The following is a 27,456-nucleotide window of genomic DNA, read 5'->3' as shown; positions in this document are numbered from 1 at the left end:
CCTTCAACGATAAACACGTATTCAACCATCACCCCCGGTGAGACAAAACCCGTGACTCGTCAGTGAAGAGCACTTTTTGCCAGTCCTGTCTGGTCCAGCGATGGTGGGTTTGTGCCCATAGGCGACATTGTTGCTGGTGATGTCTGGTGAGGACCTGCCTTACAACAGGCCTACAAGCCCTCAGTCCTGCCTCTCTCAGCCTATTGCGAACAGTCTGAGCACTGATGGAGGGATTGTGCGTTCCTGGTGTAACTCGGGCAGTTGTTGCCATCCTGTACCTGTCCCGTGTTCGGATGTACCGATCCTGTGCAGGTGTTGTTACACGTGGTCTGCCAGTGCGAGGACGATTAGGCGTCTCACAGTACAACATTGCAATTTATTGCCCTGGCCACATCTGCAGTCCTCATGCCTCCTTGCAGCATGCCTAAGGCATGTTCACGCAGATGAGCAGGGAACCTGGACATCTTTCTTTTGGTTGTTTTTCAGAGTCAGTCGAAAGGCCTGTTTAGTGTCCTAAGTTTTCATAACTGTTACCTTAATTGCCTACCATCTGTAAGCTGTTCCACAGGTGCATGTTCCGTTCCACAGGTGCATGTTCATGAATTGTTTATGGTTAATTGAACAAGCATGGGAAACAGTGTTTAAACCCTTTACAATGAAGATCTGTGAAATTATTTTGATTTTTACTAATTATCTTTGAAAGACAGGGTCCTGAAAAAGGGTTGTTTCTTTTTTTGCTGGGGACATTACCTTTAGGGAAGGTGCTCACAAAAAACTTGTTGGACCCCAAAGCCGTCAAAACCTCTCCATCAAAACCTCTCCAAACACAACATAATAAGCAACCATTTGAAAACATTATTGCAGTGGAATGACTTTCGAAGCATTAAACATTTGGATTTTGTCAACCTTAAAATCAACAAACACTGATACAAATAAAACATACCTTCTGAACGCATATCACCTTCTGAACGCATATCACCTTCTGAACGCATATCACCTTCTGAACGCATATCACCTTCTGAACGCATATCGCCTTCTGAACGCATATCACCTTCTGAACGCATATCACCTTCTGAACGCATATCACCTTCTGAACGCATATCACCTTCTGAACGCATATCACCTTCTGAACGCATATCACCTTCTGAACGCTATTGTCCCTAACCCTAAAATAACCTTTTTCCTCGGGGGATCTGGGAAATGTCCCAATGAGGGAGAATATTCCTTGTTTTACTATCCTTGTGGGGAGTTTTTGGTATTTTGTTACCCGCGAGGATAGTAATACAAGTGCATGTGCAAGCACAGACAGACAGACACGCACACAGAGAGAACAGGAGACGGCTTTTATACCTTTTACATGTAAAAGCACTAATTAAGGTCCCCTGCAAAACATAATTAGAAAGCATGGTTCCTACCCGGTTACATAATGGGAAACACTCTTTTTTTCACCCCACTTACTTCTTGATACCAGAGTACCTTTCATAGCAGTGTTGCGACTTTGGCTATGCCGGATTAAGTGATATGACATGCTATTCTATAAAATAATTTATCCGTAATTAATATCACCTGATTGAGATAATCATGTAAATGTAATTAACTAGAGAGTCGGGCACCACAAAATAATATTTATAGAGCTGTTATCTGCCGAATAAACTCTTAAAGACCTAGTAATATTTTACATCAATAGCAATCAATATTACTCCTCATTTTAATTCAGTCTCATCTGAAAGTTGTCAATTCTTGGTTATCTGCACGAACCCTGGCTAACAATTTGAATCAGCAATGCAAAATTGGGTTTAATTATTTATTTACAAAATACCTAACTAATCATACAGGATTACACATACACATAATTAAATCATAACTTGATTACAAATTACATCATAAAGGAAAACGTCCCTTGCGGGTGGAACAGATATGACAGCTTGTTACACAAAGGAAAAGGGCTAGGTTTGAGTGAAAGAGCGGGAAGACTGAGGGACACAGGGAGAAGCTGTGCTATCGTAAATACAGTATCTGATGCATTCTAAATTACCTCCCATTTGGAAAAGGAAAATGCAATAAATATTTACTCTGAGCTGCGCTTCGGTAGGTTGGTGGTAGATGGAAGGCCGAGTTGCCAAACCGAGTCCTTTGAAGAGTGTCTCTGGTTGTCAATTGGATACATTGTAGTAACATCATTGGCTGATAGACGGGATACTCTGTCTGTTCCTTCCTAACACTCGTTGCATCTGCTGTTGCTAACTCAACGGCTATGAGGTATCACTTCTGTAGTGAATAAGAGTTCAAAGTTCATACCATTCGCATCCAAGCTCACACTGATGTTGGCTTCATGCTGTAGTTATTATCTGAACCATTCTGACATCGGACCATCGTCCTCACATCATCGGAACAGGAGGTTATATTGTCGTCAAGGCTTTATATAGGAAGGGAGAGGAGGGCGTGTTTGAAAAGTTTTATAGCCCATGTCCCTCCACAGGGGCGGGCCACTGATTGAGCAGCCCTATCTTATGAAAACCCAAATCTCTAATTTTAGAAGATAAAATCACATTTCATCTCATCACGAATAATTTCATATTCAAACATTTAAATTTAACAACAATTCCATGTGAATCCGATAACTCTGATGTGTAAACTTTCCACTGTAGAGTTTATGTCATCTTATCATTGATGAGAATGTCTCAGATGACACCCGAACTGACATCATATTCATTAAGTACCACTGCATATGTTCAATTGTTCGGATTACCCGAATATAGTTCATTTCCCCCCACCTTCTGATGTTCCCAGAATCTCTATGTTAACCAAGGTTTTTGCAAATGTAACATCAGTAGGGTAGAGAGAGGAAAAGGGGGGGAAGAGTTATTTATGACTGTCATAAACCTACCCCCCAGGCCGACAGCAGGTTAGGAGAATTTACGCAGCAGGTTAGGAGAATTAACGTAGCAGGTTAAGAGGCTCAGGCTAAGGTTAGAAAAAGGGTTAGGGTTAGCAAAAATGCTTTCCTAACCTACAATGAAAAGTATTTTGTATCGGAGTGGCATGAAATCACAGCTCCCATCTTTTCTTCTGATGTGAATAGTCTGCAAACTCATCAGTTCATCACTTTCCCTAGGAATGTCTAAAAACCTATCAAACCTATGTCTTTCTATAAAATTCTTACATTGTACAAACGGGATCGCTCTCACCTTATTTTTTTTTGTCTGAAGAAGGAAACTGCTTGTCCTCACCTCAGTGGTCCACACTATAGAGAATCATAGAGGCCTCTAGTGGCCAAACGGCTGTTTTAGCATTGGCAGCACCATTGAGGACTTCCACCATTTTAATGTAGTCAACTGGGTGGGACTTCCAACTTCATTGAGTTGGAACCGGGTCATCAGGAGGGCTCAACTTCATTGGCTGATCCCTATGGTGACCCTGTTGGAGTCATGGTTCTGCCCATGCTGTCACATTATAATATTAGCGTCATGACAGCAAGACCAGCTGGATCCTATCCACATTAAGACTTCCGGTTTTCATATTTTGACTTAAAAATAAAAGTCCACAGTAAAACGCTAGGTGCATGATACGAAATCAATATTTTTTGCAGCTTCATATAGTGCATTATGTAAAATTTATGTTGAAAAAATATTATAACTGTATGTGGGAAAAATCTAAACTAAAGAGAATTACTACTTTATATAAGATAACAAATATTATAAGTTGGAGCACATTGAGAAATGCTAAGAGCTTAAGTAAATTAATGTCAAGAACATAATAGCCTACTGGTAACAAATATACAATCAATATTTTCAATAATAAATTATAATTTTGATTGTATGATTCTTGTTTATTTTACTGGTGCTATTGTTCAGAGATGCAATTTTGAAATGTAATGTTTAAGAAAGGTGGGGTGGGAAGGACTCAGTAGGGTCTGTAGAATCTGTATATGGTACCATTTCACGGGGCTCTGAATAATACGGAGTGTTGCTGGACTTTTACTGTGGTCAAACAGCATAAAGTGTGGTGCATGGACACTAAATGGTACAATTATATCACTGTACAGGGAAAACGATCCAGTCTACTCAGTAGTCTCTAGAAATCAAAACAGGTGAGTTTGAACAAGAAGGTAGGCCATAGGAAGCTTTATGTTGACATTTGAACTGTGAGACATATCAGCACCATGGACAGCTACCCTTTAGAATGTTATGTTATCACAATTACTCAGTTAGGGTTCTACTAAGCAAATACGTTCCGTTTTTCAGGGGGGGCTGTGTCGAACAGCCTGCTGGTTATTACACTGTCTTTCTTGTAATGCCTTAATTTAATCCTACATGTTATTGTGTTTTTGTGTTGAATATCAGTTGAAAAAACAAAACACCTCAACGCTTTATTTTTAAAAATCTTACTCTAGTGTGAAATAAAATACCATTCCATCCACGACTTTCATGCACTCTTGCTTGTGCTAATGGGAGTGCCAAAAGCACTCTTAGAAAAAATGGTTCCAAAAGGGTTCTTTGGCTGTCCCCAGAGGAGAACCCTTTTTGGTTCCAGGTTGAACTATTTTGGGTTCTATGTAGAACCCTCTGGGGAAAGGGTTCTACATGGAACCCAATAGGGTTATTTCTACCTCGAACCAAAAGGGTTCCCCTGGAACCAAAAAGGGTTATTCAAGGGGTTATCCTATGGGGACAGCCGAAGAACCCTTTTAGGTTCCAGATAGCACCTTTTTTTCTAAGAGTGTACCGATTATCAGCAGGTGATTATTAAGAATAACAATGAGTGACTGTCATACCTGTATGACTGTGACACCTTTATACATTCTATTGCTAGTGACCAACAGGGTGAAATGAAGCAAAACGGTACAAACAGAGAATGTAAATGAAGCTCGGGTTCAAAACCTATGTACATTTTCGACATCATACATTTTCAGTCACTCAGAAAAGGATATATATATATAAAATAATGTTGCGATCCAGAGAGGGAGCAACTTGGATTATCATTACATAACACTGCCGCACAAATAACTTATTGGATTCTGATTAAATAAAGTCACTGCAATCACTGAAAGAAAACAGTTAAGAATGAAACATCAGCACAAATAATTGTTTTTCCTGTACAGTTCTATAATTGTACCAGGCACAACACACACCAAGCTGTTTGACCACAGGAAAAGTCCAGAAAATCTTTGTATTATTCAGAGCCCCATTAAATGACACCATATATTGATTATACAGACCCTACTGAGTACTCCACCACCCCACTTTTACATCGGCACAAAATAGTATATTTTTCTCTAATAAGCCCATATATAATCCATATGCAGTGGATTTACATTGTGGCCAATGGAATGGGTGGAGTAAAATGCCAGCAACACTGCATATTATTCAGTGTCCCTTGAAATGACACCATATATGGATTGTACAGGCTCTAATGAGTATTCCCTACAATACTTTTACTGCGACATCTAGAATAGTTTTTTGCTCTATAAGCCAATATGTATTCAATATACAGTGATTCGCATTGAGAGCGTTTATTTGACCTTGGAACATGTTTTAAAACCAAAACATTTTAAACCTTTAACTAGGCAAGTCAGTTAAGAACAAATTCTTATTTACAATGATGGCCTACCCAAGTCAACCACGGACAAGGCTGTGGCAATTGTGCGCCAATTTGTGGGACACCCAATCACAGCCAGATGTGATGCAGCCTGGATTTGAATCAGGAACTGCAGTAATGCCTTATACTGAAATGCAGTGACAATCACAAGGACACGTGAAACAGATCAGGATGTGACACAGTAAAATGGCTCTTTGGATAGCTTTAACTACAACCTATATCAATGAGCGTTATCATTCTAGCTAACAACTGCTGCATCCAAAATAGTTATTTTGCAAAGATCACAACCAAATATAATCTTAGCGACTGTTCAAGCAAGAAACAAAACATTATTGTAAGTGTATGAGATCCTAAAAATGTTATTTTGTTTAGAAGTAATAAAAACGTAAATGTGTGTTGTGAATAGGCGCAGGTGGCGATGACTTTTTCACTGCCGCCAAGAGTCGCGCTAAGCTTTGCGTGACGTCAGTGTGCCCTGTACTGAACAAATGTCTACAAAGGCACAGATACAAAGACGAATCCTCTATCAATCTCTATGGTTCACACTAGTTGACTGCATGTTTGTTCGAGTTTCGATTGGTCTAAACTGTGTGAATTGCTCATATCTGATTGGGTAATCCAGTTTTAGCAACTCCTAGTATCTCCGCCTCACTGCACAGACCCACTCAATGTAAGAGAGACTGCACTCCAATGTAGTCCATCAGAAAGGGTATCTAGCTAACGTTAGCTATAGCCATTTTACTTGGTGCATTTGGTTGTAAGCCGAAGTAAAAAATAATGGCTAAGCAGCTAGGAAAGGATTTGGATTGGATCATTGGGGTGTATGTAGTTTTGTGTCACGAGGGTGCTTGTTGCGTTGCGTACTAAAGGTGGGGAGGTATCACTTGGGTCTTGCTGCCGTCTGTTTACCTAGCCAACTGAATTTACTACACCAGCAAAGACACATTGGGATGTCCATGAAGCAAGTTCATCGTAAGTTGACATTACACTTTTCATTTCATAAATGCACAATCTTCCTTCGAGTTGCCTCGGGTCTCGCTCATAGGCGATTTGAGGGCTCGCGCTAAATAGCTAGCGGGCAGCAAAACTAGCTGACGTTATTTGCTTATTGCTTGGTATGATCACTGCAATGAATGACCAATATTAAATGTCAACTCGTGTGTTAGTTAAAGCAAAGTAACTAACTTGCTAGCGTGTCTTGTATCGCATGTTAGCTAAGTAGCTAGAAACTAGAACTTTGCCACTCAGCTTTGCTATAGCTAAATATAGATATAACCAAATTGCTATGCATATTATCAGCCAATAGCGATTGTAGTTTGCCTGCTACTGTAACGTCAGTGTACTCTTGATCCCTGGCAACTAACTATAACGTTACCAAACTAGCCAGCTTGTTAGTTGACCTTACACAATAGCCAACTTTAGTTAACGTTAACTACTTGTAGATAGATTCGTGAATGCACCCATGCATTATGTTTAGCTACCGTATAATAACAAGTTAGTAAAGTTTGTGCGCGTGTAGCTACGTCGGTATACTAGCGTATTCATTCTAGCTAGAACGTTAGCTACAGCGAATATTTTCTAACGTCCTCTAAGGCTATAATGCCACAGCTTTGAACCTGCCTGTGAAAACACAATGCCGATGGTTGACAAACCAGCTCTTCATGACTAAAACGCTCATATTTTAGACCTCAAACGAAGGATATCAAGCTTAGTAAAAACAACCATATATTATAATACAAAACTATGCAAAAAAAAAAAAAAAACAGATTGCATGGGCACTAGTCTGAATCTTTCTCTGGTTGGGTGTGATCTAACCGAATTGTGGGGACGGGACGCCAGTAGAAACACCACTGATTAGGGATGTGTTTGTGTCTAAAGTTAGTTGGAACAGGATGATCCTTTTAAAGACGATGGTGCATGGAGAAGGATGGAAGCGGAATGCCGGAGGTCCATGCAAAATAGGTGGTGGATTTATTAACCAAAAGAGTTACAAACATAAGGATGAGTACATGTAAAATGAAGGGTCCCGGGATATGAGAATGCTATAAGAAAGCTTCATTAATTAGAAGAAAGAAAGAACATTTATACAAAAGTCTCTACAACCTCAGAACAAGCTGGGCCCAGCTAAATACATACACAGCACTGCCCAGCTTGGACTGACCATTACTGCAGTTAAGTAGAGGGTAGGCTACACAACCAGAAGTTCAGGGTAAATGCTTTCAAACATGATCACAATAGGTTTTGAACATTTAGTTTTACACAACATCAATGTCATCATAGTAGCGCAATACATTATTCAATATTTATGCTGCAGTAACATGATATTCAATAGCTATGACACTAGGCCTTTAAACTAACTGCTTTAGCGGCTATTGACTATAGTCAAAACAAATGCTATTTGTCACATCCGCCGACTACATCAGATGTACACTTGACTGTGAAATGCTTACTTATGAACCATTTCCTAACAACGCAGAGTTAAAAAGTATGAAAATTAGCATAAAAAGGAAATATTAACAATAATGATGCTAGATACAGTACTGATACTGAGTCAATGTGCTGGGGTACGAGGTGATTGAGGAAATATTTTCATGTAAGTAGGGGTAACAGTGTCTAGGTAATCAGGATAGATAATAAACAGGGTAGCAGCAGCGTGTGTGTAGTGCAGTGTGGGTAAAGTCCAGTGCCAGTGCGTAAGTGCCATACCAAGCGGTGATGCAACCTGTCAAGATGTTCTCAATGGTGCAGCTGTGAAATTTTGAGGATCTGAAGGGCCCATGCCAAATCTTTTCAGCCTTGTGAGGGGGATGAAGCGTTGTTGTGCCCTCTTCACGACTGTGTTGGTGTGTTAGGACCATGATAGGTCCTTAGTGATGTGAGCACCGAGGAACTTTAAGTTCTCAACCCGCTCCACTACAGCCCTGTTGATGTGAATGGGGGCGTGCTTGGCCCTCCATTTTATGAAGTCCACGATCAGTTCCTTTGTCTTACTGACATTGAGGGAGAGGTTGTTGTCCTGGCACCACACTACCAGGTCTCTGACCTCCCTATAGGCTGTCTCATCGGTGATCAGGCCTACCACCATTGTGTCATCTGCAAACTTAATGATGGTGTTTGCGTTGTGCATGGCCACGCAGTCGTGGGTGAATAGGGAGTACAGGAGGAGATTAAGCACACACCTCAGAGGGCCCCCGTGTTCAGGGTCAGCGTGGCGGATGTGTTGTTGCCTACCCTCACCACCTGGGGGCGGCCCATCAGGAAATCCAGGATTCAGTTGCAGCGGGAGTTGTTTAATCCAAGAGTCCTTATCTGAGTGATGAGCTTGGAGGGCGCTATCAATGAAATGTATTTATAAAGCCCTTTTAATTATTATTTTTTTTTACATCAGCCGACGTCACAAAGTGCTATACAGAAACCCAGCCTAAAACCAAACCGGACAGGAAGATCACGTCAGAGACTCAACCCACTCAAGTGACGCACCCCTCCTAGGAACGGCATGGAAGAGCACCAGTAAGCCAGTGACTCAGCCCCCGTAATAGAGTTAGAGGCAGAGAATCCCCGTGGCGAGAGAAGAACCAGCCAGGCAGAGACAGCAAGGGCGGTTCGTCGCTCCAGTGCCTTTCCGTTCACCTTCGCACGCCTGGGCCAGACTACACTCAATCATAGGCCCTACTGAAGAGATGAGTCTTCAATAAAGACTTAAAGGTCGATACCGAGTCTGTGCCTCTCACATGGATAGGCAGACCATTCCATAAAAATGGAGCTCTATAGGAGAAAGCCCTGCCTCCAGCTGTTTGCTTAAAAATTCTAGGGACAATAAGCAGGCCTGTGTCTTGTGACCGAAGCGTACATGTCGGTATGTACGGCAGGACCAAATCGGAAAGATGTATAGGAGCAAGCCCAAGTAATGCTTTGTAGGTTAGCAGTAAAACCTTAATCAGCCCTAGCCTTAACAGGAAGCCAGTGTAGAGAGGCTAGCACTGGAGTAATATGATAAAAAAAATTGGTTCTAGTCAAGCCGGAAAATAGAGCATTGCAGTAGTCTAATCTAGAAGTGACAAAAGCATGGATACATTTTGCTGCATAATTTTTGGACAGAAAGTTTCAGATTTTTGCAATGTTACGTAGATGGAAAAAAGCTGTCCTTGAAACAGTCTTGATATGTTCATCAAAAGAGAGATCAGGGTCCAGAGTAACGCAGAGGTCCTTTATTTTTTGTTTTGTTTTATTTGACACGACTGTACATCGATCAAGATTAATTGTCAGATCCAACAGAAGATCTTTGTTTCTTGGGATCTAGAACTAGCATCTCTTTTGTTCGAGTTTAAAATTAAAACATTTGCAGCCATCCACTTCCTTATGTCTGAAACACAGGCTTCCAGGGAGGGCAATTGTGGGGCTTCACTATGTTTCATCGAAATGTACAGCTGTGTATCGTCCACATAGCAGTGAAAGTTAACATTATGTTTCCGAATGACATCACCAAGAGGTAAAATATATAGTGAAAACAATAGAGGTCCTAAAATGGAACCTTGAGGAACACCAACATTTACAGTTGATTTGTCAGAGGACAAACCATCCACAGAGACAATCTGATATCTTTCTGACAGATAAGATCTAAACCAGGCCAGAACTTGTATGTGTAGACCAATTTGGGTTTCCAATCTCTCCAAAAGAATGTGGTGATCGATGGTATCAAAAGCAGCACTAAGGTCTAGGAGCATGAGGACCGATGCAGAGCCTTGGTCTGACGCCAATAAAAGGTAATTTGCAACCTCCACGAGTGCAGTCTGTGCTATGATGGGGTCTAAAACCAGACTGAAGCATTTCGTATACATTGTTAGTCTTCAGGAAGGCAGTTAGTTGCTGTGCAACAGCTTTTTTTTAAACAATTGAAAGGAATGGGAGATTCGATATATAATTTGTATTTTAAAAAATAATTTCTGGGTCAAGGTTTGGCTTTTTCAAGGGAGGTTTTATTACTGCCACATAAATGGGAGCCGTTTATTATGTTCAACAGGAGGGCGAAGCACAGGAAGCAGCTCTTTTAGTAGTTGGAATAGGGTCCTGTATGCAGATTTAAGATTTAGAGGCCATGACTATTTTCATCAATGTGTCGAGATATATTATAAAAAAACTTGAGTCTCCCTTGATCCTAGGTTCTGGCAGTGTAGAGCAGACTCAGGACAATTGAGCTTTGGAGAAATATGCAGATTTAAAGAAGAGTCCGTAATTTGCTTTTCGTCAAAGAAGTTCATGAATTTATCACTGCGGAAGTGAAAGCCATCCTCTCTTGGGGAATGCTGCTTTTTAGTTAGCTTTTGCGACAGTAGCAAAAATACATTTAGAATTGTTCTTATTCTCCTCAATTAAGTTGAAAAAAAATAGGATGATCGAGCAGCAGTGAGGGCTCTTCGATACTGCATGTTACTGTCTTTCCAAGCTTATCGGAAGACTTCCAGTTTGGTGAAGTGCCGTTTCCATTCCAATTTTCTGGAAGCTTGCTTCAGGGCTTGGGTATTTTCTGTATACCACGGAGCTAGTTTCTGTTGGCAAATTATTTTTGTTTTTAGGGGTGCGACTGCATCTAGGGTATTATGCAAGGTTAAATTAAGTTCCTCAGTTAGGTGGTTAACGGATTGTTATACTCTGACGTCCTTGGGTGGAAGGAGTATGGAAGGGCATCTAGGAATCTTTGGGTTGTTTGAGAATTTATAGCACAGCTTTTGATGATCCTTGTTTGGGGTCTGAGCAGATTATTTGTTGCGATTGCAAACGTAATAAAATGGTGGTCCGGTAGTCCAGGATTATGAGGAAAAAACATTAAGATCCACAATATTTATTCCACGGGACAAAACTAGGTCCAGAGTATGACTGACAGTGAGTAGGTCCAGAGACATGTTGGACAAAACCCACTGAGTCGATGATGGCTCCAAAAGCCTTTTGGAGTGGGTCTGTGGACTTTTCCATTTGAATATTAAAGTCACCAAAAATTTGAATATTATCTGCCATGACTACAAGGTCCGATAGGAATTCAGGGAACTCAGTGAGGAACGCTGTATACGGCCCAGGAGGCCTGTAAACAGTAGCTATAAAAAGTGATTGAGAAGGCTGCATAGATTTCATGACTAGAAGCTCAAAAGACAAATGCACTTTTTGTGTGTTTTTTTTAAGGTAAATTGAAATTTGGTTTTGTAAATGTTAGCAACACCTCCGACCTTTGCAGGAAGTGCAGGGGATATGGTCACTAGTGTAACCAGGAGGAGAGGCCTCATTTAACACAGTAAATTCATCAGGCTTAAGCCATGTTTCAGTTAGGCCAATCACATCAAGATTATGATCAGTGATTAGTTCATTGACTATAACTGCCTTGGAAGTGAGGGATCCTACATTAAGTAGCCCTATTTTGAGATGTGAGATATCACAATCTATTTCAATAATGACAGGAATGGAGGAGGTCTTTATTCCAGTGATTGCTTAGGCGTACACCGCCATGTTTAGTTTTGCCCAACCTAGATCGAGGCACAGACATGGTCTCAATGGGGATAGCTGAGCTGAATACTCTGACTGTGCTAGTGGCATACACCACTAAGCTGGCAGGCTGGTGATCTCATTGTGGAGTTAGAGCCCTGTTTATGTTCATAGATAAGATGAGAGCAATCCTCCAGCTAGGATGGAGTCCTTTACTCCTCAGCAGGCCAGGCTTGGTCCTGTTTGTGGGTGAGTCCCAGAAAGAGGGCCAATTATCTACAAATTATATATTTTGGGAGGGGCAGGAAGTTTTCAACCAGCGAGTTGTGAGACTGCTGTAGAGCTCATTACTCCCCCTAACTGGGAGGGGTCCAGAGACAATTACTTGATGCCGACACATCTTTCTAGGTGATAAACACGCTAAAGCTATGTTGCGCTTGTTAACCTCTGACTGTTTCACCCTAACATCGTTGGTGCCGACGTGGATAACAATATCCCTATGCTCTACACTCGCCAGTTTTAGCCTTAGCCAGCATCATCTTCAGATTATCATTAACGTCGGTAGCCCTGCCCCTTGGTAAACAGTGTTGGATCGCTGGATGATTCTTTAAGTCTAATACTGCGGGTAATGGAGTCGTCAATGACTAGGGTTTTCAATTTGTCAGAGCTAATGGTGGGAGGCTTCGGCGTCTCAGACCCCGTAACAGGTGGAGCAGAGACCAGAGAAGGCTCGGCCTCTGACTCCGACTTATTGTTTAAGAGAACTGGTTGAAAGTTTGTCGGCTGAATGAGCGACACCGGTTGAGCATTTCCTTCAAGAAGCCATGAGAAAATATTTTGGCTGCGGGGACTGTGCGAGGGGATTTATACTACAATCTGTACTTATTTGTGGCACAGATGCTTCTACTGTATATTATGAGTACAGCGACTGCAATTAGAATGCCTAGTGTTTATGCTACTACTTGGCTTTGGCTTTTTTTTTTTTTACGTTGGCAGGTAGCAAAGTAAGTCTAGCAACAAAATGCACAGCAGCAGGTAAACAAGTCCACAAGTTGTGACAGGAAATGACATCAGCACTCAATAGACCTTTCTAGTGGAGTTGAATGTTGAGATGTAGTCAATGAACAGTATTCTCACATAGGTGTTCCTTTTGTCCAGGTAGGAAAGGGCTGTGTGGAGTGCAATAGAGATTGCGTCATCTGTTGGGACAGTATGCGAATTGGAGTGGGTCCAGGGTGTTTGGGATGATGGTGTTGTGTGAGCACTGACCAGCCAAAGCATTTCATGGCTACAGATGTGATTGCTATGGGGTGAAAGTAATTTAGACAGGTTATCTTGCTGTTCTTGGGCAGAGGGACTGTGGTAGACTGCTTGAAACATGTAGGTATTAAGGACTGGGCCAGGGAGAATTTGAAAATAAAATGTCTTACTCCCATCGGCTACAGCGAGGGGGATCACACAGTCGTCCGGAACGGCTGTTTCTCTCAGCATGGTTTGGTGTTGCTTGGTAGCATCGTCTGGTAGGCTGGTGTCACTGGGCAGCTCACGGCTGGGTTCCCCTTTGTGATCCGTGATAGTTTGCAAGCCCTGCCACATCCGAACAGTCAGAGCTAGTGTAGTAAGATTCAATCTTAGTCCTGTATTGACACTTTGTCTGTTTGATGGTTCGTCGCAGGGCGTAGCTTTATTTCTTATGTGTCCTGATCCTTGAAAGCGGCAGCTCTAGGCTTTAGCTCAGTGCGACTGTTGCCTATAATCCATTGCTTCTGGTTGGGATCTGTACGTACGGTCACTGTGGGGACGACAACATCGATTCACTTAATAATGAAGCCGGTGACTAATGCCATCTGATGAATCCTGGAACTTATTCCAATCTGTGCTATCGAAACAATCATGTAGCTGTAGAATCGGACCACTTCTGTATTGAGCATGTCACTGGTACTTCCTGTTTTGAGTTTTTGCTTGTAAGCAGGAATCAGGAGGATCGAGTTGTGGTCAGATTTGTCAAATGGAGGGCGAGAGCTTTGTATGTGTCTGTGGCGAAAAGGTGATCTACAGTTTTTTCGCCTCCAGTTGCATAGGTGACATGCAGGTAGAAATGGTATCTTCTGACTGGGAGAGTTTTGTTAAGCCTCGACGCTTGCTCAAAACATTAACACGCTTCGCTTGCAGTACATTCTTGGAAACATAAAGACTGTATCTTTCATATCAGTGAGAAGTAAGCAAAAGCTTAAATTACTACACGCCTTTGGATAGGGTTAGTGTTACCACATGGCCATATCTCCATGTTACATCGCTTGTTTACGGAAGACGGACTGAAGACATAATTAGCACAGGTGACAGCCTATCTATCTAACGTGCTCCCAACACTTATGTGTAAGCATAGCTGTGGAGGAAGTGTAGTTCGTCAGCTGAAGGCACGTACATCTTGTGAATCTGTGCGAAACTGCTACAGTAAGTGTATCTTCTTATTCGGCATATTCTGATTTACTTTTCTAAACGTTAAAACACAGTGTCGGAATTGTAGTTCACATGGAGCCAAATGTGCCCGAATGTAACCGCTGAAATACAAATCTGATTACTGACCATGGAACGTGTGTGAATGGTTAAATCTGATGTATTTTCCTTGAAGGGGTTTTTATTTGCCCTCAATCTTGTTGCTTGTTAGCTGCTCTGTGAATTGTTTACAAACGAGTGAATGTGCTAGAAAGCTAATTGGCTACCTAGCTAGCTAGATGACTGCTGTGGCTAGCCAAAAAGTTGGATCATCTTATGACTGGGGAAACGTCCATAGCAGGCATTGTCACCTAAACTTGCTACATAACCTCTGAGTGATGGGAAGCACGAACACCAATCAGCCTAGAACACTGTGCACACAGCCATGTCAGCAAATGAATGCTGTCTGAACACACACATCCAATTTGAAAAACAAAACTGATTTGAGCATTAAGGCATGCAGTGTGAACAAGGCTTATGTCTCTCTCTCTCACACACACACACAACACAAATCTGCAAGGGAGAAAATCCCCAAATCCAGATGTGCAAAGCTGATACAGATGACTCAAAGCTGTAATCGCTGCCAAAGGTGCTTCTACAAAGTATTGACTTGGGTGTGACAGGCAGCCATACAGTCCAAATCACTGCTGCAATATGTCAGTTTCAGATTATACTAACGGCATGAGCCCCTCAGTTATTGTTTCAGGCTCCAGGTGGCTAATTATAGACCACACTGGTGTTTTTTCCCCCTGTTCTAGCCTTTAATCTTTGTAATGGGGCCAGTTCAGCATATTTGAAAAAAGTTGTTATTCATGTAAAAGTGTGTGGTGTGACGGGACTATGCTAGAGAGAGAGACAGACTGCAAGTATATTTGAACTTGCTCGTTCCATTTTCTAAATTGAAACCAGAAGGAAACTGAATTAGCAAGGCTCTGTTCTCTTTTCTGTGGTACAATTTAAAACATCCTTGTCCCTCTGGACCACTGTGACTACATCTGATGAATCCCATTTAGCTCGGTGCCAACTTTAATTTTACAGTCCCCTTCTTCTCAAGTTGAGAAACTCTGGCCTCAAAAAGCACTCAACTCCTCCGTGTGAAACGCACACACTCTTCTGAAATGGATATTGATTTTGCTAATAAATTCAGGCAGTGATTTTTAAAGTTAGTGTCTGAAAGAAGTAGAAAGGACATTTTATCTAAGCCTTTTCCATTTATAAAGTGTCGAGAGCAACTTGCCTAATTTGTGACAAGCATTGAGCATTCAGGCCTCAATTATTGTCCTGAAGTAGCATTAGCGCACGTAGCCTAGGCCTAACGCTCATTAACGTTTAGGCTACAGTTAGCATCTGTTTTGCGCTGGCCCCTTCTTCAGCCGTGGATCAATGCCGTGTACAGTCTGGAGCCCTGATCCACAGACATACTGTAGTCAACCTAATGGGACAACGCTAGCCACAGTTGATAGTCCTGTTATTTGACCAGCCGTCAGAGCTCAAGGGCAAAAATATTGTCTATTGCCTTGTTTATAAAAGCATGGGGTGGTTTGACATTGAGTCAAACACATGAGAATATGGGAGCTGATACTCTATGCATGGCATGCAAGGTACAGTACGAAGACCAATTCCTGGAGTGCACGCTGACAGACAATCAGAGAAGAGATGTTATAATAACGTCAATGAACAGTCAAAATGTATTGTGTTGATGCAGAATCTGTTAATCCATATAGGATTATAGGACAACTGGATTTAGACATTAAATGTTACCAGGCACATAGCCTAGATGGCCCTTCAAGAGTCACTATTAGATAATGAGGCAGGTTGACAGGCTTCCCTGTGTAAGGCCTTCCCCCACTGGTGTTTCAATTGTTGATGACTTACTGAATTTCTTGTGTTGCTGGGCTCAATGGCAGGGCAGGGGGTTAGGAACCGGAGCCAGGCTGCTTCTCTCCTAACCGTGTCTCAGAGATCTCAAATTCTCAAACGTTCCCTTTCATAGTCCCCTCCCTGCCCGGCTTGGTCCCTCTGATTAATTTGTGGTGTCGTGGCGATGCAATTTTTGTGCTCGGTGTGAAACTGAGTGGGCTCTTAGAAATAAACACAATTTTTTCAGCAAGTTGCAGATGTTACATGGCTGAAGATCGAAATGTACTAGTGTAAACCTACATTTGTCATTTCAGGATTACATATTTTCTTTTAAACTGGATTAAGCTAAATTAAGTAAATGCCACACATTGTTTACCTAGGTGGCACTTTAGATTATAAACTCATAAAAAGTAACCTAGTAGGCCCCTAGAAGGACAAACAGAATGATTGAGTTCCTAGCCCTGCCAAGGCAACAGTCACATCTTAAAAAGACCCATGGGCATAAATAGGTCGGTAGAAGCAGGATCTGAGGTCAGATGGTACCTCATCTCCATAGTGGGTGGTGTCCCTCCCCTCTTGGCATCATGATGTAGCAGGACGACTGGTCTCCAGTTACTCTCATATTTTTGTTGTCATTGGATCCAGGCTATCATGAAATAACGTGGGCTATCAGTGAGTAGTATGAGTGTGTATTTTGGGACTATTAAGGTTCTATCTGCATTTTTGTCAATGTATTTATTGACATAGCCTTGTACTCTGAATAACCCAATTCATGTTGTTAAATTCATAATGATACTAGATAAGTATTTCTGACACCATTCAAACCAATGAGGGTTCGGAACTTTAAAGCCAGTAATCTCAATCGTCTTTTTGCAGATAGAACCTTATAGTCCCACGCCGTCAAATAGTTGTCTAGCGAGCCTAAATCATAGCCCAGATCGCCTTACGGGAGGGAACTGGTTTATTCTGAAGCGTGTTCATTGTTTTTATACTTTTGAAATACAACTGCTTAGTTTAGCAAAGAATGATCTAGTATTCTTTCCTGAATCGTCTCTGGTTTGTTAAATCAATAGCTGATCACCCCAGCAACCTCAGGTCAGCTCACTTGAGACCAAGAGTAGCTCAGGGTTTTCCTGTTGAACTAGGCCTATTTGGTTTTACATTTACGCTAATCATTTCTGTGTTTAACAGACTTGTTTTGCCGAGTACAATAGTTTTGTGTTAGCCTAGTACATGAATCTTGGCCTAACTATTCATATGAACTTTTTGGGGTTTATTCTCTCATGCATTTGTGTAGGTGGTTAATGGTTAACTTGTTGGTGAAATTCAAAAGACCTTTGTCCTTATAATGTTCTCTCTTTCTGGGAAATAAACGGCTATCAACATTTTGACATCAGCTATAACTTTTTTGTTATACTACTGACCGCAGAAATATAAACTAGTCTAGCAGACAATACTAGTGTACTTCATTAAGCCTAATTTCTAGTGACGCCCTGATAAGACATTTTTGGCCGATATCCGATATTTTCCTTGCCAAAAAAAAACGATACCCATAACCGATGTTTAAGCATTCCAGTACAGTTAAATAGTTAACACACACACACACACATACACACACACACATGGACGCAGCATTCTAAGGCACTGCATCTCAGTGCAAGAGGTGTCACTACAGTCCCTGGTTCGAATCCAGGCTGTATCACATCTGACCGTGACTGGGAGTCCCACAGGGCTATGCATAATTGTCCCAGCGTCACCCGGGGTAGGCCGTCGTAAATAAGAATTTGTTCTGAACTGACTTGCCTAGTTAAATAAAGGTTACACACACTCACCAAAAAGTTATTTTGTTGGCATTTAAGTATGTCCCCATCACCAGTAAAACATAATCAAAACCTATTTCTTTCACTTACTTGCTGTGCTGTTTTGTTGTTCATTTGTTTCATTCTCAACCGTTTGGGTCTTTTGTGTGTCAAATAACATTATTTGACCAATCAGGACCTGAATATGACTGCACATTAATTAATGAACGCGTTAAATTATTATGTAATTATTACACATAGTGTAATCAATCACTCGAATTTCATGTCACAACGATTCATCGATACATATGCTATGATGCTGGTAAAGTTGTCTCGCGCACCTACAGTTTTGGATATATATATATATATATATATATATATATACATACACACACACACACACACAGTGGGGCAAAAAAATATTTAGTCAGCCACCAATTGTGCAAGTTCTCCCACTTAAAAAGATGAGAGGCCTGTAATTTTCATCATAGGTACACTTCAACTATGACAGACAAAATGAGAAAAACAATCCAGAAAATCACATTGTAGGATTTTTAATGAATTTATTTGCAAATTATGGTGGAAAATAAGTATTTGGTCACCTACAAACAAGCACGATTTCTGGCTCTCACAGACCTGTAACTTCTTCTTTAAGAGGCTCCTCTGTGCTGTATTAATGGCACCTGTTTGAACTTGTTATCAGTATAAAAGACACCTGTCCACAACCTCAAACAGTCACACTCCAAACTCCACTATAGCCAAGACCAAAGAGCTGTCAAGGGACACCAGAAACAAAATTGTAGACCTGCACCAGGCTGGGAAGACGATCTGCAATAGGTAAGCAGCTTGGTTTGAAGAAATCAACTGTGGGAGCAATTATTAGGAAATGGAAGACATACAAGACCACTGATAATCTCCCTTGATCTAGGGCTCCACGCAAGCTCTCACCCCGTGGGGTCAAAATGATCACAAGAACGGTGAGCAAAAATCCCAGAACCACACGTGGGGACCTAGTGAATGACCTGCAGAGAGCTGGGACCAAAGTAACAAAGCCTACCATCAGTAACACACTACGCCGCCAGGGACTCAAATTCTGCAGTGCCAGACGTGTCCCCCTGCTTAAGCCAGCACATGTCTAGGCCCGTCTGAAGTTTGCTAGAGAGTATTTGGATGATCCAGAAGAAGATTGGGAGAATGTCATATTGTCATATGGTCAGATGAAACCAAAATAGACCTTTTTGGTAAAAACTCAACTCGTCTTGTTTGGAGGAGAAAGAATGCTGAGTTGCATCCAAAGAACACCATACCTACTGTGAATCATGGGGGTGGAAACATCATGCTTTGGGGCTGTTTTTCTGCAAAGGGACCAGGACGACTGATCCGTGTAAAGGAAAGAATGAATGGGGCCATGTATCGTGAGATTTTGAGTGAAAACCTCCTTCCATCAGCAAGGGCATTGAAGATGAAACGTTGCTGGGTCTTTCAGCATGACAATGATCCCAAACACACCGCCCGGGCAACGAAGGTGTGGCTTCGTAAGAAGCATTTCAAGGTCCTGGAGTGGCCTAGCCAGTCTCCAGATCTCAACCCCATAGAAAATCTTTGGAGGGAGTTGAAAGTCCGTGTTGCCCAGCAACAGCCCCAAAACATCACTGCTCCAGAGGAGATCTGCATGGAGTAATGGGCCAAAATACCAGCAACAGTGTGTGAAAACCTTGTGAAGACTTACAGAAAACGTTTGACCTCTGTCATTGCCAACAAAGGGTATATACCAAAGTATTGAGAAACTTTTGTTATTGACCAAATACTTATTTTCCACCATAATTTGGAAATAAATTCATAAAAAATCCTACAATGTGATTTTCTGGATTTTTTTTTCCTTCTCATTTTGTCTGTCATGGTTGAAGTGTACCTATGATGAAAATTACAGGCCTCATCTTTTTAAGTGGGAGAACTTGCACAATTGGTGGCTGACTAAATACTTTTATGCCCCACTGTGTGTATGTATGTATGTATGTATGTGTGTGTGTATATATATATATATATATATATATATATATATATATATATATATATATATATATATATATATATATATATATATATATATATATATATATATATATATATATATATATATATACACACATACATATATATATATATACACACACACACACACACACACACACACACACACACATATATGTGTATATATATATAGCTCAAAAAAATAATGGAACACTTAAACAACACAATGTAACTCCAAGTCAATCACACTTCTGTGGCACATCAATGCGAGCTGAGGCAAAAGAAGGTTTGCTGTGTCTGTCAGCGTAGTGTCCAGAGCATGGAGGCGCTACCAGGAGACAGGCCAGTACATCAGGAGACGTTGAGGAGGGCAGCAACCCAGCAGCAGGACTGCTACCTCCGCCTTTGTGCAAGGAAGAGCAGAAGGAGCACTGCCAGAGCCCTGCAAAATGACCTCCAGCAGGCCACAAATTTTATTTTTTTTTATTTTTTATTTCATCTTTATTTAACCAGGTAGGCTAGTTGAGAACAAGTTCTCATTTGCAACTGCGACCTGGCCAAGATAAGGCATAGCAGTGTGAACAGACAACACAGAGTTACACATGGAGTAAACAATTAACAAGTCAATAACACAGTAGAAAAAAGGGGAGTCTATATATACATTGTGTGCAAAAGGCATGAGAAGGTAGGCAAATAATTACAATTATGCAGATTAACACTGGAGTGATAAATGATCAGATGGTTATGTAAAGGTAGAGATAGAGATATTGGTGTGCAAAAGAGCAGAAAAATAAATAAATAAAAACAGTATGGGGATGAGGTAGGTGAAAATGGGTGGGCTATTTACCAATAGACTATGTACAGCTGCAGCGATCGGTTAGCTGCTCAGATAGCAGATGTTTGAAGTTGGTGAGGGTGCAATGTGCATGTGTCTGTTCAAACGGTCAGAAACAGACTCCATGAGGGTGGTATGAGGGCCCGACGTCCACAGGTGGGGGTTGTGCTTACAGCCCAACACCGTGCAGGATGTTTGGCATTTGCCAGAGAACACCAAGATTGGCAAATTCGCCACTGGCGCCCTGTGCTCTTCACAGATGAAAGCAGGTTCACACTGAGCACATGTGACAGAGTCTGGAGACGCCGTGGAGAACGTTCTGCTACCTGCAACATCCTCCAGCATGACCTGTTTGGCGGTGGGTCAGTCATGGTGTGGGGTGGCATTTCTTTGGGGGGCCGCACAGCCCTCCATGTGCTCGCCAGAGGTAGCCTGACTGCCATTAGGTACCGAGATGAGATCCTCAGACCCCTTGTGAGACCATATGCTAGTGCGGTTGGCCCTGGGTTCCTCCTAATGCAAGACAATGCTAGACCTCATGTGGCTGGAGTGTGTCAGCAGTTCCTGCAAGAGGAAGGCATTGATGCTATGGACTGGCCCGCCCGTTCCCCATACCTGAATCCAATTGAGCACATCTGGGACATCATGTCTCGCTCCATCCACCAACGCTACGTTGCACCACAGACTGTCCAGGAGTTGGCGGACGCTTTAGTCCAGGTCTCGGAGGAGATCCCCCCCCCAGGAGACCATCCGCCACCTTATCAGGAGCATGCCCAGGCGTTGTAGGGAGGTCATACAGGCACGTGGAGGCCACACACACACTATTGAGACTCATTTTGACTTGTTTTAAGGACATGACATCAAAGTTGGATCAGCCTGTAGTGTGGTTTTCAACTTTAATTTTGAGTGTCACTCCAAATCCAGACCTCCATGGGTTGATAAATTTGATTTCCATTGATCATTTTTGTGTGATTTTGTTGTCAGCACATTCAACCATGTAAAGAAAAAAACAATTAATAAGAATATTTTATTTATTCAGACCTAGGATGTGTTATTTTAGTGTTCCCTTTATTTTTTTTGAGCAGTGTATGTGTGTGTGTATATATATATATATATATATACATACAATGTCATTTTGTTATGTTTTTGGGGAAGATTGTTTACATCCATAAGCTAGCTAGCTTATGGATGTAAACAATCTTCCCCAAAAACATAACAGAATGACATCTGTTTCAGTAGCTATAGTTAGCTAGGTGTCATCTAAAATAACCCTAATTTCTAAGAGCTTTTATTTGATTAATTGTGGTCAGACCCATCTATGTGAATCTAGCAATAAGGGTTAGCCACAATAGTGGACTTTGCGGTTAGTCTTCAAAATTAAAGTTTGTCATTGACAGTGATGCAAATGAATACAAATAGTAGAATTATGCCATAATTGAATAGCTCATGCTAAATGAGGTTGGAATGTTTTATATAAAATCAACAAAAGACAATTTGTTAATTTGACAATCTGTTAATCACACTGGATGTATTATACTTTAGAATTGCATTAGGGGCATACTAATTTCACTGTACAGCCTTACCTATGGATTGTGGATCAATGACATGGGGTATCCGTCTACTCAGTGCCACCCAGAGAACATTAGCGTTGTAGCCCTTATTGCGGGACTCATTTATTGTCAACCTATGTGTATTGAACACTATTCCTGAGGAAAAACAATACTGTGTGGATGTTTTGGAGTCTGATAACTCTGGGGGGAAAATTATATATCTTGGGTATTGAGTAGACTGATACCCCATATCATTGATCCCCAATATTTAGATAAAGCTGTACAGTGCAATATGAATGTCAATAAATACACATGATAGGCGATTTGTCACAGTCCCGTGATAAGAGCTACAACACTAATCTTTGCGTAAACTCTTCACGGTTTTGGTCTGTGGGTGTCACTGAGTCGTCTGATACACCGTTTCATTGCTTCACATTCTAACCTTGTTTAACATTATCTCGTCTAAATATGGCTTGATTACACCAATTGTAACCTTCTGCATCACTTTCAAAGAGGTGCTTTTATTTTGAAGGCAAATGCAAATTCCACTTGTGCCTAATCCTTATTGTGGCTAGCTTCACAATACATAACTTGGTCCAGTCGAGCCTCACTAGCCAGATGAAGCTAGCTAGCTGGCTGCTTATAACGTTAGCTTCGGGCAACAGGGTTAATTAAGAAGCTGGCTAGATATTTATTTTCATGTACTGAAGTTCAATTTCAATAGGCAAACAAGTTCTACCTAGCTAATACTTACTCACAAGGATTCCTAAATCATTGCTAAAATAATGAAAATGACTGCAGTTTCTACTGGTCATTTGTTTTCAGGCTGGTTGAATTGGTGCAAGCTAAAGCTAGCTACTCCAGAAGTTGCAGTCAAACAAATAATGCTTTATTACTAACGCGGTATTGTAAACACATCGTTCATGGCCAGTGTTTGCTTGTTTGCAGACTTTTATACAGCTTTGACAGTGCTACTGATAGTAGTGGTGACGCTTGGCTTGCACGTGCAAATTCAGAACCCACAACATTCTATAATGGAACTGTTATTTGACGTGTCAAATTAAAAGCTTATTTGATGCGTTTTTTTGACCCGTAAAGACCCAAACGGCGTTACATAGTATGTCAGTTGTGACACTATTACTGTGTAACTCCAGCAGGGCATTTCTCCTTTTTTCTTCCTCTTTCAAATGACTGCTGGACTTGTTGACTGCTCGATCCACACAGCAGACATTGTGGGCTAGGTTAGGAATGCTGTGTTGCACATTGTAGTGCAACATTTTACATGGCGTCATTACGTCATATCGGTGTGCGCGTCAGCTTTGACATCGGTTTTGCACATCTGAGTTAACTAAACATCATGTTGGCATTTTTATCTAATATCGTCCGATTCCGATATTGTTGCATTCCTACTAATTTCCTTTGTTTATTTACGAAAGTAGAAAGTATTGGGATTCTTTCTCATACTTTGGTACCACCTAGATGTGCTGTTGCAAAAAACAATTCCCACCTCTTTCAAACAATGTCTTCTTTTTGGGTTAAAAGGCAGTGGGGCTACATGTGGGCTGTGAGTGGCGGCACGAACCGCTAAGACCACCCAAGCCACATGACTCACCTCTTCAGGTTGGCCATGGATTTGCCATAAAGCATGTTGCACTTTGTGTCGTTCCTGTAGCATTTGGCAGACTGTGAGTCTGTCCACTTCAACTAGGCCTAATGAGTGATTCCTCATGAAACCAGGACAAAAAAGGACCATGATTTACCAAAATGTAAACCATATAGTCCCTTGGCGGAAGGATTGTTGACATTTTGTATCTAAAAGCATAATTGAGAAAAAATCATCAAAGTTGGCATACAGTTGAAGTCGGAAGTTTACATACACCTTAGCCAAATACATTTAAACTCCGTTTTTCACAATTCCTGACATGTAATCCTAGTAAAAAATTCCCTGTCTTTGGTCAGTTAGGATCACCACTTTATTTTAAGAATGTGAAATGTCAGGATAATAGTAGAGAGAATGATTTCTTTCATCACATTCCCAGTGGATCAGAAGTTTACATGCACTCAATTAGTATTTGGTAGCATTGCCTTTAAATTGTTTATCTTGGGTCAAGTGTTTTGGGTAGCCTTCCACAAGCTTCCTACAATAGGTTGGGTGAATTTTGGCCCATTCCTCCTGACAGAGCTGATGTAACTGAGTCAGGTTTGTAGGCCTCCTTGCTCGCACACACTTTTTGTTCTGCCCACAATTGTTCTATGGGATTGAGGGCAGGGCTTTGTGATGGCCACTCCAATACCTGTGGTTGAAAAACGAGTTTTAATGACTCCAACCTAAGTGTAAACTTCCGACTTCAACTGTATGTATGCCATTTTGGCCATGTGACCCAGGCCTCCTTTAGACTCCATAATCTTCTGTCTATCGGTGCTAGAAAGCTAAACTTGATGTCGTATGGAACTTTACCGCTTACTCTGTAATATGTAGGCCTATTATTTCATGGTCTAATCCTTTCATCACATGCAGTGCTACAGCTTCCATATTTATCTACCTATGGCTTTGCACTTGTTCCATCTCTCCCAATTGTTCTTCTGAATGACTCTGTGTCTGTCAGTGTCTGTCTTTTATTCCTCTGCTCATCTTCCCATTTTCAGCTGTGTTTCTTGACATTCCTTTTCACTGGTCTGACTAACGAGCCACTAAGTGCCATAGCAAAACAACACTGACGTCGGTGTGTGTCTTGTCACCAATTAATCATGCTTAGGCCGTAGTCTGTTTTTCAGTGGACTCGCCTTGTTTCCACCCTGCTGTCCTCATCTGACAGAAATTGTGTTGGTGCAAATCCCCCAGGCTTGGTGCTTTTGTTGTATTCAATGTTACTCTTAAGATTTGTAAATATATTTGAATGCAGTGCCAAAAGCCCACATAATTCCAACCAGACTGGTTAAAACGCACATATCTGAAATTCCTTGTTTTTCTGCCGGGGATGGGGGGAAAAAGAGTAGGGTGTAAATTATTTGGGATGTTTGTGGGTTATAAATAGCTGTAAAATCCTCATCTGGAAAATGTATTTTAATGTGTTTGTCTATAAAGTTCAGGCTATTCATAGAGATTATTGACCAGATCTGAGTTCATTGAAGTTTTGGAGAACTCACTTAATGCACAGCAGAACTGCTTATATGCACAGCAGAACTGCTTATATGCACAGCAGAACTGCTTATATGCACAGCAGAACTGCTTATATGCACAGCAGAACCTCCCCGCTTTTTGTAGGCCTGCGGACCAACATATCTTTGTAGTTTTTTTTAGGAACTAAGTCGGTGTCTCAACATACTGTTGAGAGTTAGCACCTTATGTATTCTACTTTTCTATTATGAAATGTGGTTGTGCATCAGCCGTCACTCAATTAGCCCATGTCAGCTAAAATAGTCTAGGTGCCAGCTATGTAAACTTGCAGAAAGAATGGTTGAATTACCGACTGGCGTGGGGCACATTTGAATATCAGTTATCATATTAAAAATGGCAAATATTTGCCTCCACCCTACGGCAAAATGTGTAGAATTGCAATGAACAAAGGGGACGAACTACGGATATGGTGACGAGGCCAGCCGCATTTTGGCCAGCCGCATTTAGGTTCTAAAGTTAATGCAAAGTGTCAAGGCCCCAGGCCCTGATGTTTTCCCTGTCGATTTTTATAAAACCTTCTCAGATCAACTCGCCCCATTACTATTACATATGTTCACCGACTCGTTATCACAGGGCCCCCCCCCCGACCCCGACCGTAACTCAAGCCTCCATCTCACTTATACTTAAAGATTAAGATCCGGTGGAATGTGGTAGATATCGGCCCATTTCACTTTTGAACGCTGATGTTAAAATATTAGCTAAGGCTCTAGCATGCCGGTTGGAACCGTGCCTTCAGGATGTCACATCTGATCATCAAACGGGTTTCATCAAAGAGTGACAACTGTTTTCCAATGTACGCCGGCTTTTGAACATTCTACTCTCCTATCTCTCCAGACCGCAAAATTGTTTCTCTAGATGCAGAGAATTATTTTGACCAGGTGGAGTGGGATTATTTAAGATTTTGTTTTTGGTCCAATTTCATCTAATGAAATATGTCTGCTCTATTCTGCTCCTACGGCTAGCATACACACCAACATTCAAAATACTTCCCCCTCTCCAGAGGGCATCTCCTTTGCATAGAACCGCTTTCCTTGGCCTTAAAATTATCATCATAATTCACTGGAATCCACCGAGCTGGTGAAGAGCACAGTGTTGCTGTATGCCGATGATCTATTATATCACTAACCCTGTAAACGCTGTCGATAACAATGCATATTTTAAACACGTTTGCATCGTTCTCAGGTTACAAATTGATCATTCAGAAAGCGAATGTTTTCTGATCAACCCTGCTGCCAAGCAAATTCACCTTGGAGCCCTGCCTTTCCGTCTGTCGCCCTCTGGTTTTTCCTATTTGGGTGTGGATATAATACACTCTCTGGCTACTCTCCATAAAACTAACTTTGCAAGCCTAGTCACATGAGTTAAAGCAGACTTTAACAGGGATAGTCTGCCTCATTAGCTGGCAGAATCCAATCTGTTAAAATTAACATTTTACCTTAGGTTTCTATACCTTTTTTATTTCTTTATGTCCAAAAAAATGGCATGCATTTAGCTGTAAAGTGCATATTTTCTCTACCATGCATGGCAAAAAGTGCAGGTATAAAACATTTTTCTTCTTCTCCGCTGTCAAGGGGTGGGGGGCGCTAAAATGGAGTCAGTACGGCCCCTCACGATGAGTTCCATTTTTTTGTGGCCCCC

The 27,456-nt window shown here is 41.4% G+C and overlaps 1 protein-coding gene across 2 annotated transcripts in view; it reads left to right on the top strand.

Annotated features, from left to right (window-relative positions):
* The first annotated feature begins 6,055 nt into the window (after positions 1-6,055).
* LOC110489717 (polypeptide N-acetylgalactosaminyltransferase 11) overlaps positions 6,056-27,456 on the top strand; it is a 56,444-nt gene continuing 35,043 nt past the window's right edge. Inside the window, exon 1 of one of the 2 annotated variants that reach the window (XM_021562503.3) lies at positions 6,056-6,570. The gene's annotated coding sequence lies outside the window, so the exon portion shown is untranslated. Of the gene's footprint in view, positions 6,571-16,955; positions 17,098-27,456 lie in introns of those variants that run through there. The other variant, XM_021562504.3, reaches the window with a different exon arrangement.

Source organism: Oncorhynchus mykiss, chromosome 15 (assembly GCF_057628025.1).
Source record: "Oncorhynchus mykiss isolate SJ-2025 chromosome 15, ASM5762802v1, whole genome shotgun sequence".
Classification (NCBI taxonomy): Eukaryota; Metazoa; Chordata; class Actinopteri; order Salmoniformes; family Salmonidae; genus Oncorhynchus; species Oncorhynchus mykiss.
This window is presented reverse-complemented; position numbering and strand designations above follow the sequence as displayed.